Here is a 13,241-nt window from a genome sequence, read left to right on the forward strand (position 1 = left end):
TCTTCAGCAGCTTCAGTTTGAGTCATATTCCAGAAGTGGTGCAGTTCCAAAATATATTTAAGCCTCAAGTCTTTCTGTGTCCTATGGTTCTAAAGTTAAGATCTTAAATACCCAAATCCTCCCGATGCTTACCACTGATAGCGCCAACTCTAACTGGCCTTCCATGGATATGGGTTGATATCTCATATAGATATTTAATATACATGTTTCCTAAGGAAAAATGAAAGGCTGGTGTTTCTAGAATCTTGACTACTAAGGAGGGTGTTGGGATGAGTGGTCCTGTTCATTCTGCAGCACATGGGAGGATATTGTTTTCCATCGGATATGTAAGGATTATTTATGGTTTCTGATTGCCATTTTGTTATGTTTGTTTTTCCCACCCAGGGATTTCTGGGTGGAAACGTTAGATAAATATTTTTTATTTATAAAATAAATATAACTTTTATCTGACATTTATGAGGAAATACTGAATAATGAGGAAATACTACATAAATAATCACAGTTAATTAATCATTAATTCAATCAAAAAATATTTACCAAATGTTTTCTACTACTAGATACTGGTACAGGTACTAAATACACATCCCTTCTCAATCTACCAATCTAAGTGACAAGGATATACATTGCACAAACATAATTATTTTACAAATAATACAATAGAATTGCTCTAAAATTACACAAATATTTCCCTCACATTTAACCATATATGTGCTCTTTCCCTCCCACAAAGCTCATCAGAGAAGAGTGTTGTTCAGAATATAACTGTATCATTATACTTAAAATAATATAGTAACATAAATATAAAACACTAATGGTATTCTCCTTCACATTTAACAATACAACCCCTCACCCCGGAAACCTCACTAGAAAAGTTATGCATTTTATACTATAAAAGAGTGTTATCAAAACCAAATAAAATATTACAGCAACACAAAATGTCAACTATCCTCTACTCTCTAACATTTAAACTACTAGGCCCCTACTATTAATTCAACCACTTCTTCAAAAATAAATTAAACCTTCAAAATATTTACAAAAAAAAATCCTTCTTCTCTCCTCCCTCCTTATCTTCTCAGTGTTCTGAGCTCAAACTGAAAATTCCTTGTTGGAGCCCAGGTCTCTTCTTTAGTTATAGAATGGAGTGCCTTGGGTATAAGTAAAAAGTCCTGCTGTTATACTGTTCCAACCAAATCTTCCATGTGTTCTATAATCTTCAAGTTTTCTGATGTGATACCAAGAATCTCCCTTCTGGCATCCACCTCTGCAGCAGATAACAGCAAACATATTTCAAATAATGTATTTCTGTACAAATTTGTTCCTACTATCAAATAAGGATCTTGATTCTCCAGAAAAAGGAAAGTTCCAACATTTTTAAATATAGCTTTCATTTAATGTTTAATCCCAGGGAGAGAAATCTTATTCTCAAAGAACTTGGTTCGATTCTGGCTCTCTTTAGCAATTGTACATTGATATTTCTCCTGTTGGAAGTGATGAAGCACCTCTGAAGTCTTTCATGCATCTCAGTTTTCTAAAGTTCAAAAAGCAGCTATCAGAGCATATAAGAATATAACATGAGTCCACTCTCATGAAAGCCTATAAAGAAAAACAAATTCTTGAAATAAATGTGATCCTTGAAGTGGCTGACACTCCAAAAGCCCATCTCTTATATATGAGCACTTCCCAAGTAGAAGTGATATTCTTAGAACTACATTTTTATTAGAAAAATAGTCCATAACAGAGGCTTAATGCTTTTTGAACAAAAAGGAGTAAGAGAGAATTAAAGAGATAAAAAAGGCTGCCAGTCAGTCCATGACAGCTACGATTCCACTAAGTATGAATTTAATTGTTTCATTTAAAATCCACCACTCATTCAAAATACTTTCTGTCTTCAGAAGATCACCTAAGAAATATTTCTGTGTTTTAGACATATTCAGAAATTTGCAATATTACCACCTGTACTTTCAGGTTCTCTTTACTTTCCAGCTTATGTATTAAAATATATTTTTCACTGTACCTAACATACTCTCCATTTTGTCCTACAACACACCCTTGTCTCCTGTGTTCCAGGTCTCTTTTTTCTAAATTAGAATGTGTATACAGGGACTGATTAGGGTCTTTCCCTTCTTACTTCCTCGACATGTTACTGGAGAATTGGCATTTAATGGCAGTATGCAGAAGTAATTCTTGGTGTCCAAATGCTCTTAGGACCTTGGGTTGTGGACAGTTCCAGGCCAGTTTTTAGAATATAGAAGTATGCTCACTGGTTGTTCCCCTTGGTGGATCTGATGAATGGGAGCTGTAGCCAGAAACACCTAGATGAAACAAACAAACATAACCAGGTGGTAGTCAGAAACCATGAATAATCCTCACATGCCCAATTGAAAGACAATGTTATCTTATGTGCTATGGAATGAGCAGGATAATTCCTCTTAACACTGTCCTTAGTAGTAAAGATTTTAGAAACAACAGTCTTATAGATTTTCTTAGGAAATATATATAAGTAGATACTTTTGAATTTTAAAATATTTGTAATTTTTATAAAGAGGCCTATCTATATGGAATTCCTATTTTTATTTTCCAAAGGATTGAGCTAAACTTGCATTGAGGGTGCTGCAGGGAGTCTGTGGAAAGGAGAACTTATGTATATATATTCATCGGCTTTAGCTCTCCCTTACCCCCTAATAGCTGGTACTTCTCCATTAAAGTTACTGTTAGTCTCCATTTGTAGAGTTTATTCAACCTTCTAATTCATGCTGTAGAGACTGAAAGAAAAAAGTTACCCAGAGAAATGTGTGAAGTTAAGGAGAGCCTCTTACCTGCAATTATGGTGTGTAGATCTGAAGTAAGAATACAGAACATCAGGTCTGAAGGAAGGTGCCAAATTCAAGGCAGGTATGCATGTCCAAAGTAACTCATCAAGCTTTTAAATGAGCATGAGTTGAAAATCAAAAGCCAAGGTATGAAGCCAAATGGGATTCAGAAATTCTGGAAACAAGAACAGTAGGTCTAAGCAGGAGAAGCAATTCATTTTATTCTCAGGAAAAAAGCATTTCACATTCACCCACAGCTGACTTTTTACAAATCAACATCCCGTGTTTGTCTGAACAAGTTGATCTAATGAGATGGCTGTATTGGGATAAACATACTTTCCAAAACCCTTCCTTAAGCCCTAAAACATTTTTACAGGTTTACCCATAGAAAGCCCTAATGCATTTCAGTGCATTCCTGAAGGGAAAGGGAATTTCCATGACTATTTTTGTGATCTTTTCCCTTCCAGAGAACAAATTACCAAAATTGGTCATTTTGTCACTATGGTTATAGCATCTCTTCTGTGTTATACTTGTATTCTCCTTCATGGGTTGGAGAAATAAGTAGGATATATGGCGGAGGGTCATACCCAATGAAGTATAAAACATGGAAACTGGAATAAATGTTTATGAATTGTCATAGGCATACAATATAAAATTGTAAGGAGGGGAGCCAAATGGTGTCTCCCACTTAGGCGTCCTTGCCTGGGACTTTGTATTGGTTAGAACACCTTTTGGGGCGCCTGGGTGGCGCAGTCGGTTAAGCGTCCGACTTCAGCCAGGTCACGATCTCGCGGTCCGTGAGTTCGAGCCCCGCATCGGGCTCTGTGCTGACCGCTCAGAGCCTGGAGCCTTGTTTCCGATTCTGTGTCTCCCTCTCTCTCTGCCCCTCCCCTGTTCATGCTCTGTCTCTCTCTGTACCAAAAATAAATAAACGTTGAAAAGAACACCTTTTAAGTCTCTCTTTATATCTTGTGAAGATAAGAATGAAACTAAAAGATAAAAAATGGTAACAAGATTGGCAATCATAATTTCTCTGAAAGAAAATGTTCAAGATGAAGTTCTGAAGCAGTGAGTAGTTACAAAGGGATATCATGGTAATAAAATAACCCAGGTAGATTACCATATTACCTTGTTTGATATAAGTAAGTCAACCATTAGTTTGCATGTGTTTGGTAAGAGGATGTGGATATGTGAGGTTCACCAGCAGGATTCAAATTTGCAATAAAAATAAGGATTCAAGCTAGGCACAGTAGTCAAGATCTGACAGCTGGACATCCCAGAAAGGTGGAAGACTATCTTCAGGAATTAAGTATCCTTGGTCTGTGCTGTAAAAGATTTGGAAAGATTGTAATTTTTATGGACATGTTAGCCACAGAATTAGATTTCTTTTATGGACAAGATGATCATGACCAGGAAAGAGAAAAAGGTGGAAGACCTTCTTTTATCATCAAGGTAAGCATGACTGGTACAGATCAAAAAAAAAAAATGGAAAGCTTCTTTCATGAAAAAAGTATGCATAGATAGGCCATTTAAAACTGAAAGTGAAGGACTTATGTGCAAATTGCCATCATCACTGCTGACAAAAAAATATATTTGTTCACGAACAAAATAGAAACAATGCTGAGGCAGTAAGGCAAATGGGAGATGTATTTCTTGAACAAAGTAGTCATGTGGCCAAGCAAACAGGATGATAGAATACTTTTTTGTGACCCTGTGGTTGGTAGAAACTGGGGGAAAGAAGACATTTTATGATCTAAGTAGACATGACTAGCACATATTAGAAAGCAAACTGCATTTTTATTCTATTTGGGTTGACATATCAAAATACCACACAATGGCGTGGCTTATAAACCATAGAATTTAATTTCTCATAGTTCTGAGGCTGAGAAGTTCAAGGTAAAGATAGCAGCATATTTGGTGTCTAATGATGGCTCACTTCCTTGTTCTTAATTAGCTGTATTTTTGCTATAATCTTACATGATGGAAGGGGCTAAGGAGTACCTTAACGGTCTCTTTTATAAGGTCTCTTTTTATAAGGTCTCCATCCTCATTACCTAAGCACTTCCCAAATGCTTCAGTTCCTAACACCATCATCTTGGGGATTAGGATTTCAACATATAATGTGGGGAGAACACATTTAGACTATGGTACACATCTTTTGTGAGCAAAGTATCATCAATGGTGCTGACAAAGAGGTAAAAGTCTTCTTTTCCAAACAAGATAGCCATGGCCAGTGCAAAGAGCAATAGGGAAGATGTTTTAATAAAAATTGTACCCATGGTTATTGTAGGCATGTGAAGTTACACAATTATTCATGAAAAAAGCACTTAGGCCTGAAACCCTTATACATTTATCTTTTTCTAGTTGATTTTTAATGATATATATGCACAAATAATACTTCCCAACATTTCTAGTACTTACTGTGTGTTTTAGATATTTTACATACATTATTATATTTCATCTTGAAAATGACCTATTAACTACGTATTATTGCTGATGTTTTCCTAATCTCACACATGAGGAAACTGCAACATGAATCAATTGAATTAATTGCTCAAGGTTATACTTCAAATCTAAGACGTATGACTAGACATTCTGGCCGTAATGACTTTATGACACTCTTTGTGCAGGGAAGTGGGATATTTACTTAGTGAAAAAACTGGCGATGGTCAGTTCAAAGATGAAGAGAGCAGACCAGTTTTCATAGGAAAGCAGCTCAAAGGCTGAAGCATGTACAGATGTCAAAGACTTCTTTCACGAATACTGAAGCTGTGGTTGGGGCAGACAAGGAAGTAGAAAAATGCATGTGGGTGTGGATGTATGGTTGTTTGAGGTATGGAAGAAAGGAGAATTTATCTCATCAGGTCATGAAAATGGAAGACTTTTGCTAAATAAAGTAGCTATTCCCTTGCAGGCATGGAAAGAAAAGTTCTTTTGTTTATAAATTTACTGTGGCTAGTGAAGATCACAAGGTTTGAGGCAGAAGATGTGTTTACTAAGTACATTTTCTATGCTTTTTTAAAGAAATATGGAAGATTTATTTCATGCACAAGTTTAAAGGGGAATTAGAAGGCTTCTTCTAATGAGCAAAGTAGCCATAGCTGGGCAGATACAAGGAATACTGCTCTTTTGAACAAGTGACCATTGCTAATGCAAAGAAAGATATGGGAAAACTTCTTACAAGAATGGGGTAACCATGCCAAGTTTAGAGAACAAAACAACTATTCCTGAGACACTCAAAAAATAGGAATGCTTATTTCATTATTTTTTTAAAGGAAAATAAATATATGCCCAGTGAAAACATAGTGAAGACTTTTCATATGAAGGAGGCAGGGGTGAAAGGTGAAAGATTTCTGCCATGAACAAAATAACCATTGCTACGACAGTTAAGAAGATGAAATAAATTTCAATTAAGTTGCTATACCAGAACATATAAGTAAATGGAAGACTTTCATGAATAAGGTAGGAATGTCTAATATAAATGAGGCAGTAGGATGATAAGACTTATAAATAATATACTTGAAGGCATTCAAGACAAAAATAAAAAAGTTTCTGTAAGACTTTTCTTTCCTGAACAAAGTAACCTTGACTGGTAAAAACTGAGAGATGGAAAATTTCTCTCCTAAATCATGTTGTCATTGCCAATATAAATTAAGAAGCAAAAGGCTTATAAAACACTTATACTACTTCAGGCTGGAGAAATGGAATTATACTTTAATTAAAAAGGTGGGAGGGGGGTTGACATGGTCAATCGGGAAATGAAAGTAGAATAAGTACTCAAAGAAATAATGGTTGAAAATTTCCATTCATGGCAAAATTATACAGCTACAGATACAAGAAGTTGAATGAACCACAACAAGGATAAACCCAAAGAAACCCAAGTTGAGATATACCATAATCATATTATGAAAACTAAAGAAAAATTAAAAAAAACTTTCTCACAAAAGTGAGAAAAACACCTTACCTTAATCCAAACAAGTTTTTCATCAGAAGTTATGAAAGACAGAAGTAAATGCACAACACTTTTTTTAAGTATGGAAAGACAAGAATTGCCATCCCAAGTCTACAGTCAGTTATATATTCTTTAATAATGAAGGGGAGGGAGAAACTCTCAGAAAAGAAAACAAAGAACATTAGTTGCCCACAGACTTTATCTGAAAAAATGGCTAAAGGAAGTTATCTGATCCAGAAATAAATGATAAAACACTTCAATAGGCAACATGAAAATCCTTAAAACTAAAAAAATTTGGAAAATTTTAACAAAAAAAAGTCCCAATAAAGAAATGAAAGGTATAAAGGAGAAAAAATTGGAATAACATGAAATGTAGGGAAAATATTTTTTAAAAAATGAAGAGTAAAAATATGAGTAAATACAATTGAGCTCCTTCTCTCCCTGAATTTTCTCAATTATGTTTCACAGTCAAAGCAAAATATCACCATAAATGTAAATATTTAAGATAATTATAAACTGAAGAGGGTAAAATGCTCTAAAGATAAATAAGATTTCTAGAGAGAAAGATAGGAAAGGATCAGGGAAAATATTTAGAAACAAACAGAAAACAATGAATAAAATGGCAGTAAGTACAGCTCAATCAATAATTACTTTCAATGTGAATTGGTTAAATGCTCCAGTCAAAAGATATAAGATGCCAGAATGGATTTAAAAAAAAATAAGACCCATCTACATGCTGTCTACAAGAGATCCATTTTAGACCTAAAGAAACCTTAAGGTTGAAAATGAGAGAATGGAGAAATATCTATTGTGCAAATGGATGTCAAAAGAAAGCTGGAGTACCAATATGTATATCAGAAAAAATAGACTTTAAAACAAAGAGTGTAACAAGAAACAAAGGACACTTTATAATAAAGGGGACAATACAACAAGAAAATATAACAATTGTAAATATTTATTCTCCTGATAAAGAAACACCTAAATACACAAAACAGTTAATAGCAAAAGTAAAGGAACTATTTGATAATAATATTGTAATAGTAGAGGACTTCAAAACCTCACTTACATCAATGGACAGATCATCTAATCAGAAAGTCAATGAGGAAACAATACCTTTGAATGACACATTGTAACAGTGGATTTAAGAGAGTATTCAGAACATTCCATCCTAAATCATCAGAATACATATTCTTTTCAAGTGCACTTGGAACATTCTTCAGAATAGGTCACATATTAGCCCATAAAACAAACCTTGATAAATTCAGGATCAAAATCATACCATGTATATTTTCTGACCAAACCTCTATGAACGTAGAAGTCAACTACAAGAAAAAATTCTGTAAGGCCACAAATATATGGAGTTTAAATAACATGCTACTAAACAATGAACAGGTCAACCAGAAAATCAAAGAAGAAATTTTTTAAAAACACATGGAAATAAATGAAAATGAAAACACAATGGTCCAAAACCTTTGGGATGGAACAAAAGCAGTGCTAAGAAGGACGTATATAGCAATACAGGCCTACTTCAAGAAGCAAAGAAATCTGAAATAAGCTAATTTTACACCTAAGGGAGCTAGAAAAAGAACAAATGAAGCTTAAAACCAGCAGAAGGAAGGAATAATAGAGATTAGAGCAGAAATAAAAGATATAGAAACTTAAAAAAAAAACAAAAACAAGAACAAAAATAGAACAGATCAGGGTAATGAGGAACAGGTTCTTTGAAAATAAAGTATAAAATTGATAAACCTCTAGCCAAGCAATCAAAAAGAAGAGAGAAAGTTCCCAAACAAATAAAATCACAAATAAGAAAAGAAAAATAACAAATAACACTACAGAAATACAAACAATTATAAGAGTATATATACTATACACATAGTATACAACTATACATACAACTATAGTTTTATGAAAAACTATATTCCAAAAAATTGGACAACCTGGAATAAATGGATAAATTCCTAGAAACATATAAATTACCAAAACTGAAACAGGAACAAGTAGAAAACTTGAACAGATTGATAACCAGCAAAGAAATTGAGTCAGTAGTAAAAAAAAAAAAATCCCAACAAACAAAAGTCCAGGACAGATGGCTTCACAGGGGAATTCTGCCAAACATTTAAAGAAGAGATAATACTTATCCTATTCAAACTACTCTAAAACATAGAAAAGGAAGGAAAACTTCCAAATTCATTCTATGAAGCCAGCATTACCCTGATACCAAAACGACACAAAGACTCCATTGAAAAAGAGAACTTACAGGCCAATACTCCTGATGAACACGAATGAAAAATTCTCAATAAAGTACTAGCAAACCAAATGCAACAATACATTAAAAAATCATTTATCACGGTCATATGGGATTTATTCCTGGGTTGCAAGTGTGGTTCAATATTTGCAAATCAATGTGATATGTCACTTTATCAAAACAAAGGATAAGACCAGTATGAACATTTCAATAGATACAGAAACAACATTTGACAAAGTACAGCATCAATTTATGAAAAATCCTCAGAAAGTAGGTCTAGGGGAAACATACCTCAACATAATGGAGGCCATACATGAAGAACACACAGCTCATATCATCCTAAATGGGGAAAAACTGAGAGCTTTTCCTCTAGAGTCAGAAACAAGACAAGGATTTCCACTCTCACAATTGTTATTTGATGTACTATTGGAAGTCCTAGCCTCAGCAATCAGACAATTAAAAAAAGCATATAAATCAGCAAGTAAAAAGTAAAACTTTCAGTATTTGGAGACGACATGATAGTCTATATAAAAAAGAAAAAATAAAATCTGAAATACACCAAAAAACTGCTGAAACCTACAACACAAATTCAATAAAGTCACAGGATACAAAATGAATGCACAGATATACATAGTTCAGCAAAGTCACAAGATATAAAATCAATGTACAGAAACCTTGCATTTCAATACAACAATAACGAAGCAACAGAAAGAGAAATTAAGGAACCAATCCCATTTACAATTGCACCAAAATCCATAAAATACCTGGAATAAACCTGACCAAAGAGGTGAAAGTCCTGTACTATGAAAACTGTAAAAGACTGATGAAAGAAATTGAAGAGGACACAAACAAATGGGAAAACATTTCAAGCTCATGGATTGGAAGAACAAATATTGTTAAAATATGTATATTATCCAAAGTAATATACATATTAAATGCAATCCCTATCAAATTGCCAATAGCATTTTTTTACAGAGCTAGAAAAAACAATCATAAAATTTGAATGGAATCATAAAAGACTCCAAATAGACAAAGCAATCTTAAATAAGAAAAGCAAATCTTGGAGGCAGAACAATTCTGGACTTCAAGTTAAATGAGAAAGCTACTGTATTCAGAATAGTATGGGACTGGCATAATAGTAGACACATAGATCAATAGAACAGAATAGAAAACCCAGACATGAACCCACAATTATATGTTCAACTAATCTTTGACAAACCAGGAAAGGACATCCAATGGGAAAGACAGGGTCTTCAACAAATGGTGTTAGGAAAAGTTAACAGCAACATGCAAAAGAATGAAAATGGGTGATTTTCATACACCATTCATAAAAATAAATTAAAAATGAATTAAAGACCTAAATGGGAGCCCTGAAACCATAAAAAAAAACCTAGAAGAGAACACAAGAAGTAACCTCTTTGACATTGGCCATAGCAACTTCTTTCTATATGTCTCCAGAGGCATGGGAAACAAAAGCAAAGATAAACTACTAGGACTACATCAAAATAAAAAGCTACTTCACAGTGAAGGAAATAATCAACAAAATTAAAAGGCAACGTACAAAATGGGAGAAGAATGTCTACATGGCATATTTTATAAAGGACTAGTATCCAAAATATATAAAGAACTTTTAAAACATAACATCCAAAAAAAAAATAATCCAGTTAAAAAATGAGAAGACATGAATAGACATTTTTCCAAATAAGACATACAGATGGCCATCAGAAATATGGAAGCATGCTGAACATCACTTATAATCAGGGAAATGTAAATCAAAATCACAAGGAACTATCACCTTATACCTGTCAGAATGGCTAAAATAAAGAACACAGGAAACAACAGGCATTGGTGAGGATGTGGAAGAAAAGGAACATTCATGCACACTTGGTGGGAATAGAAAGTATTGCAGCCACTCTGTAGAACACTATGGATGCTATCCAAAAAGTTACAACTAGAACCACCTTAAAATCCAGCAATTGCACTATAGGTATTTACCCCCAAAATACTACACTTGATCTTAGCCAAAAGGCCGAGAAGCGATTACCCCCAAAATACAAGAACACTAACTCAAATGGATACATGCACCCTTATACTTACAGCAGTATTATTTACAACAGCCAAGATATGGCAGCACCCCAAGTGTCAATCAATTGATGAATGCATAAAGATGATATGGTGTATATGTTCAATGGAATATTACTGAGCCATAAAAAGTATGAAATTTTGGGCCGCCTGAGTGGCTCAGTCAGTTGAGTGACGACATCAGCTCAGGTCATGATCTCACAGTTTGTGAGCTCAAGCTCCACGTCTGACTCTGTGCTGACAGCTTAGAGCCTGGAGCCTGCTTCTGATTCTATGTCTCCCTCTCTCTCTGCCCTTCCCCACTCATGCTTTGTCACTCTCTGTCTCAGAAATAAATAAACATGCTCTCCAGAGGAAGATGGCGGCATAGGAGGACGCTGGGCTCACCGCGTCCTGCTGATCACTTAGATTCCACACACATCTGTCTAAATAACCCAGAAAACCACCAGAAGACTATCAGAACAGACTCTCCAGAGCCAAACATAGACAAGAGGTGCACGGAAGATGGTAGGAAGGGCGGAGAGGCGGTGCACGCTACACGGACTGGCGGGAGGCAGCCAGAGTGGTGGAGGGGCAGCCCGCCCGGCAAGGCAAAGTCCCTGAGTCTGACATGCAAAAGTGGAGGGGCCCGACAGAGTGTGTTTTGACAGCCAATGGGACTCAAATTCTGGAAGGTTATAAGTCAACAGCTCTGCTTGGAGAGTGAGAAGGCTAGAGGACAAAGGGAGGGAGACGTGTTGAGCCCCGGAAGACAGAGCTCAGCTCGGCGGGGAACAAGACACTGGGAAGTGCCATCTCCCTCGCCCATTCCCCAGCCAAAATGCCAAAGGGAACCAGTTCCCATTCAGAACTTGCTTGCACTGCGCAAACACCCAACACTGTGCTTCTGTGGATCCATCTCTCCAAAGGGTCTGCCTCCCTCCCAGTACCACAGGGGCCCTACTGCAGTGAACCACTGAAGTCAAAGCAAGCTGAGCCTGCCCCTTCCGCCCCTGTGCACCTTGTGATTACACCCCGGCTAATATGCCAGATCCTATAGAAGCAGCACCACAAGCCTGGCAGTGTGCAAGTAGCTCATACAGGGGTCACACCACTGCACAGTGAATCCTGGCCCTGGCAGAGGGGAAGATAAGGTATACACCAGTCTGACGGTGGCCCAAGCGGTAGGCTGGGGGCAAACATCAGGTCTGACTGCAGCCCTGCCCACCAACACAAGTTACTCCAGACAGTACAGAGGAAAAGCCCTGCAGCTCCACGCCACTACAGGAACTACCCAAAATGTTGAAACGGAAGAATTCTCCTTAAAAGAAACTCCAGGAAGTAGCGACAGCTAACGAATTCATCAAAAATGATTTAAGCAATATAACAGAAAATGAACTTAAAAAAATAGTCATAAAATTAATCGCTGGGCTTGAAAAAAGCATAGAGGACAGCAGAGAATCTATTGCTTCAGAGATCAAGGGACTAAGAAACAGTCAGGAGGAGCAGAAAATGCTATAAATGAGGTGCAAAATAAAATGGAGGCAACCAAGCTCGGACTGAAGAGGCAGAGGAGAGAATAGGTGAATTAGAAGATAAAATTATGGAAAAAGAAGAAGCTGAGAAAAACAGAGATAAAAAAAATCCAGGAGTATGAGGGGAGAATTGGAGAACTAAGTGACATAATTAAACGTAATAACATACGCATAATTGGGATTCCAGAGGAGGAAGAGAAGGGAAAGGTGCTGAAGGTGTGCTTGAAGAAATCATACCTGAGAACTTCCCCCATCTGGGGAAGGAAAAGGCATGAAATCCAAGAGGCACAGGAACTCCCTTCAGACGTAACTTGAATCGATGTTCTGCATGACATATCACTGTGAAACTGGCAAAATACAAGGATAAAGAGAAAATTCTGAAAGCAGCTAGGAATAAGCATGCCCTAACATATAAAGGAAGACCGATAAGACTAGTGATGGATCTATCTACTGAAACTTGGCAGGCCAGAAAAGAATGGCAGGAAATCTTCAATGTGATGAACAGAAAAAATATGCAGCCATGAATCCTTTATCCAGCAAGTCTGTCACTCAGAATAGAAGGAGAGATAAAGGTCTTCCCAAACAAAAACTGAAGGAATCCATCAACACTAAACCAGGCTTACAAGAGATCCTAA

General features: G+C 36.1%; 1 long non-coding RNA gene and 1 pseudogene across 2 annotated transcripts in view; both read right to left on the minus strand.

Annotated features, from left to right (window-relative positions):
* Window positions 1–407: 407 nt before the first annotated feature.
* Window positions 408–13,241, minus strand: part of LOC123594264 — a 117,311-nt gene continuing 104,477 nt past the window's right edge. For both annotated transcript variants that reach the window (XR_006710726.1, XR_006710727.1), the window contains 2 exons: window positions 2,817–2,985; window positions 408–2,312 (listed from right to left, as the gene is read on the minus strand). This is a non-coding gene — a long non-coding RNA (uncharacterized LOC123594264). The remainder of the gene's footprint in view (window positions 2,313–2,816; window positions 2,986–13,241) is intronic.
* On the minus strand, window positions 10,906–11,051 carry LOC123595582 (annotated as a pseudogene).

Source organism: Leopardus geoffroyi, chromosome X (genome assembly GCF_018350155.1).
Source record: "Leopardus geoffroyi isolate Oge1 chromosome X, O.geoffroyi_Oge1_pat1.0, whole genome shotgun sequence".
Taxonomy (NCBI): domain Eukaryota; kingdom Metazoa; phylum Chordata; class Mammalia; order Carnivora; family Felidae; genus Leopardus; species Leopardus geoffroyi.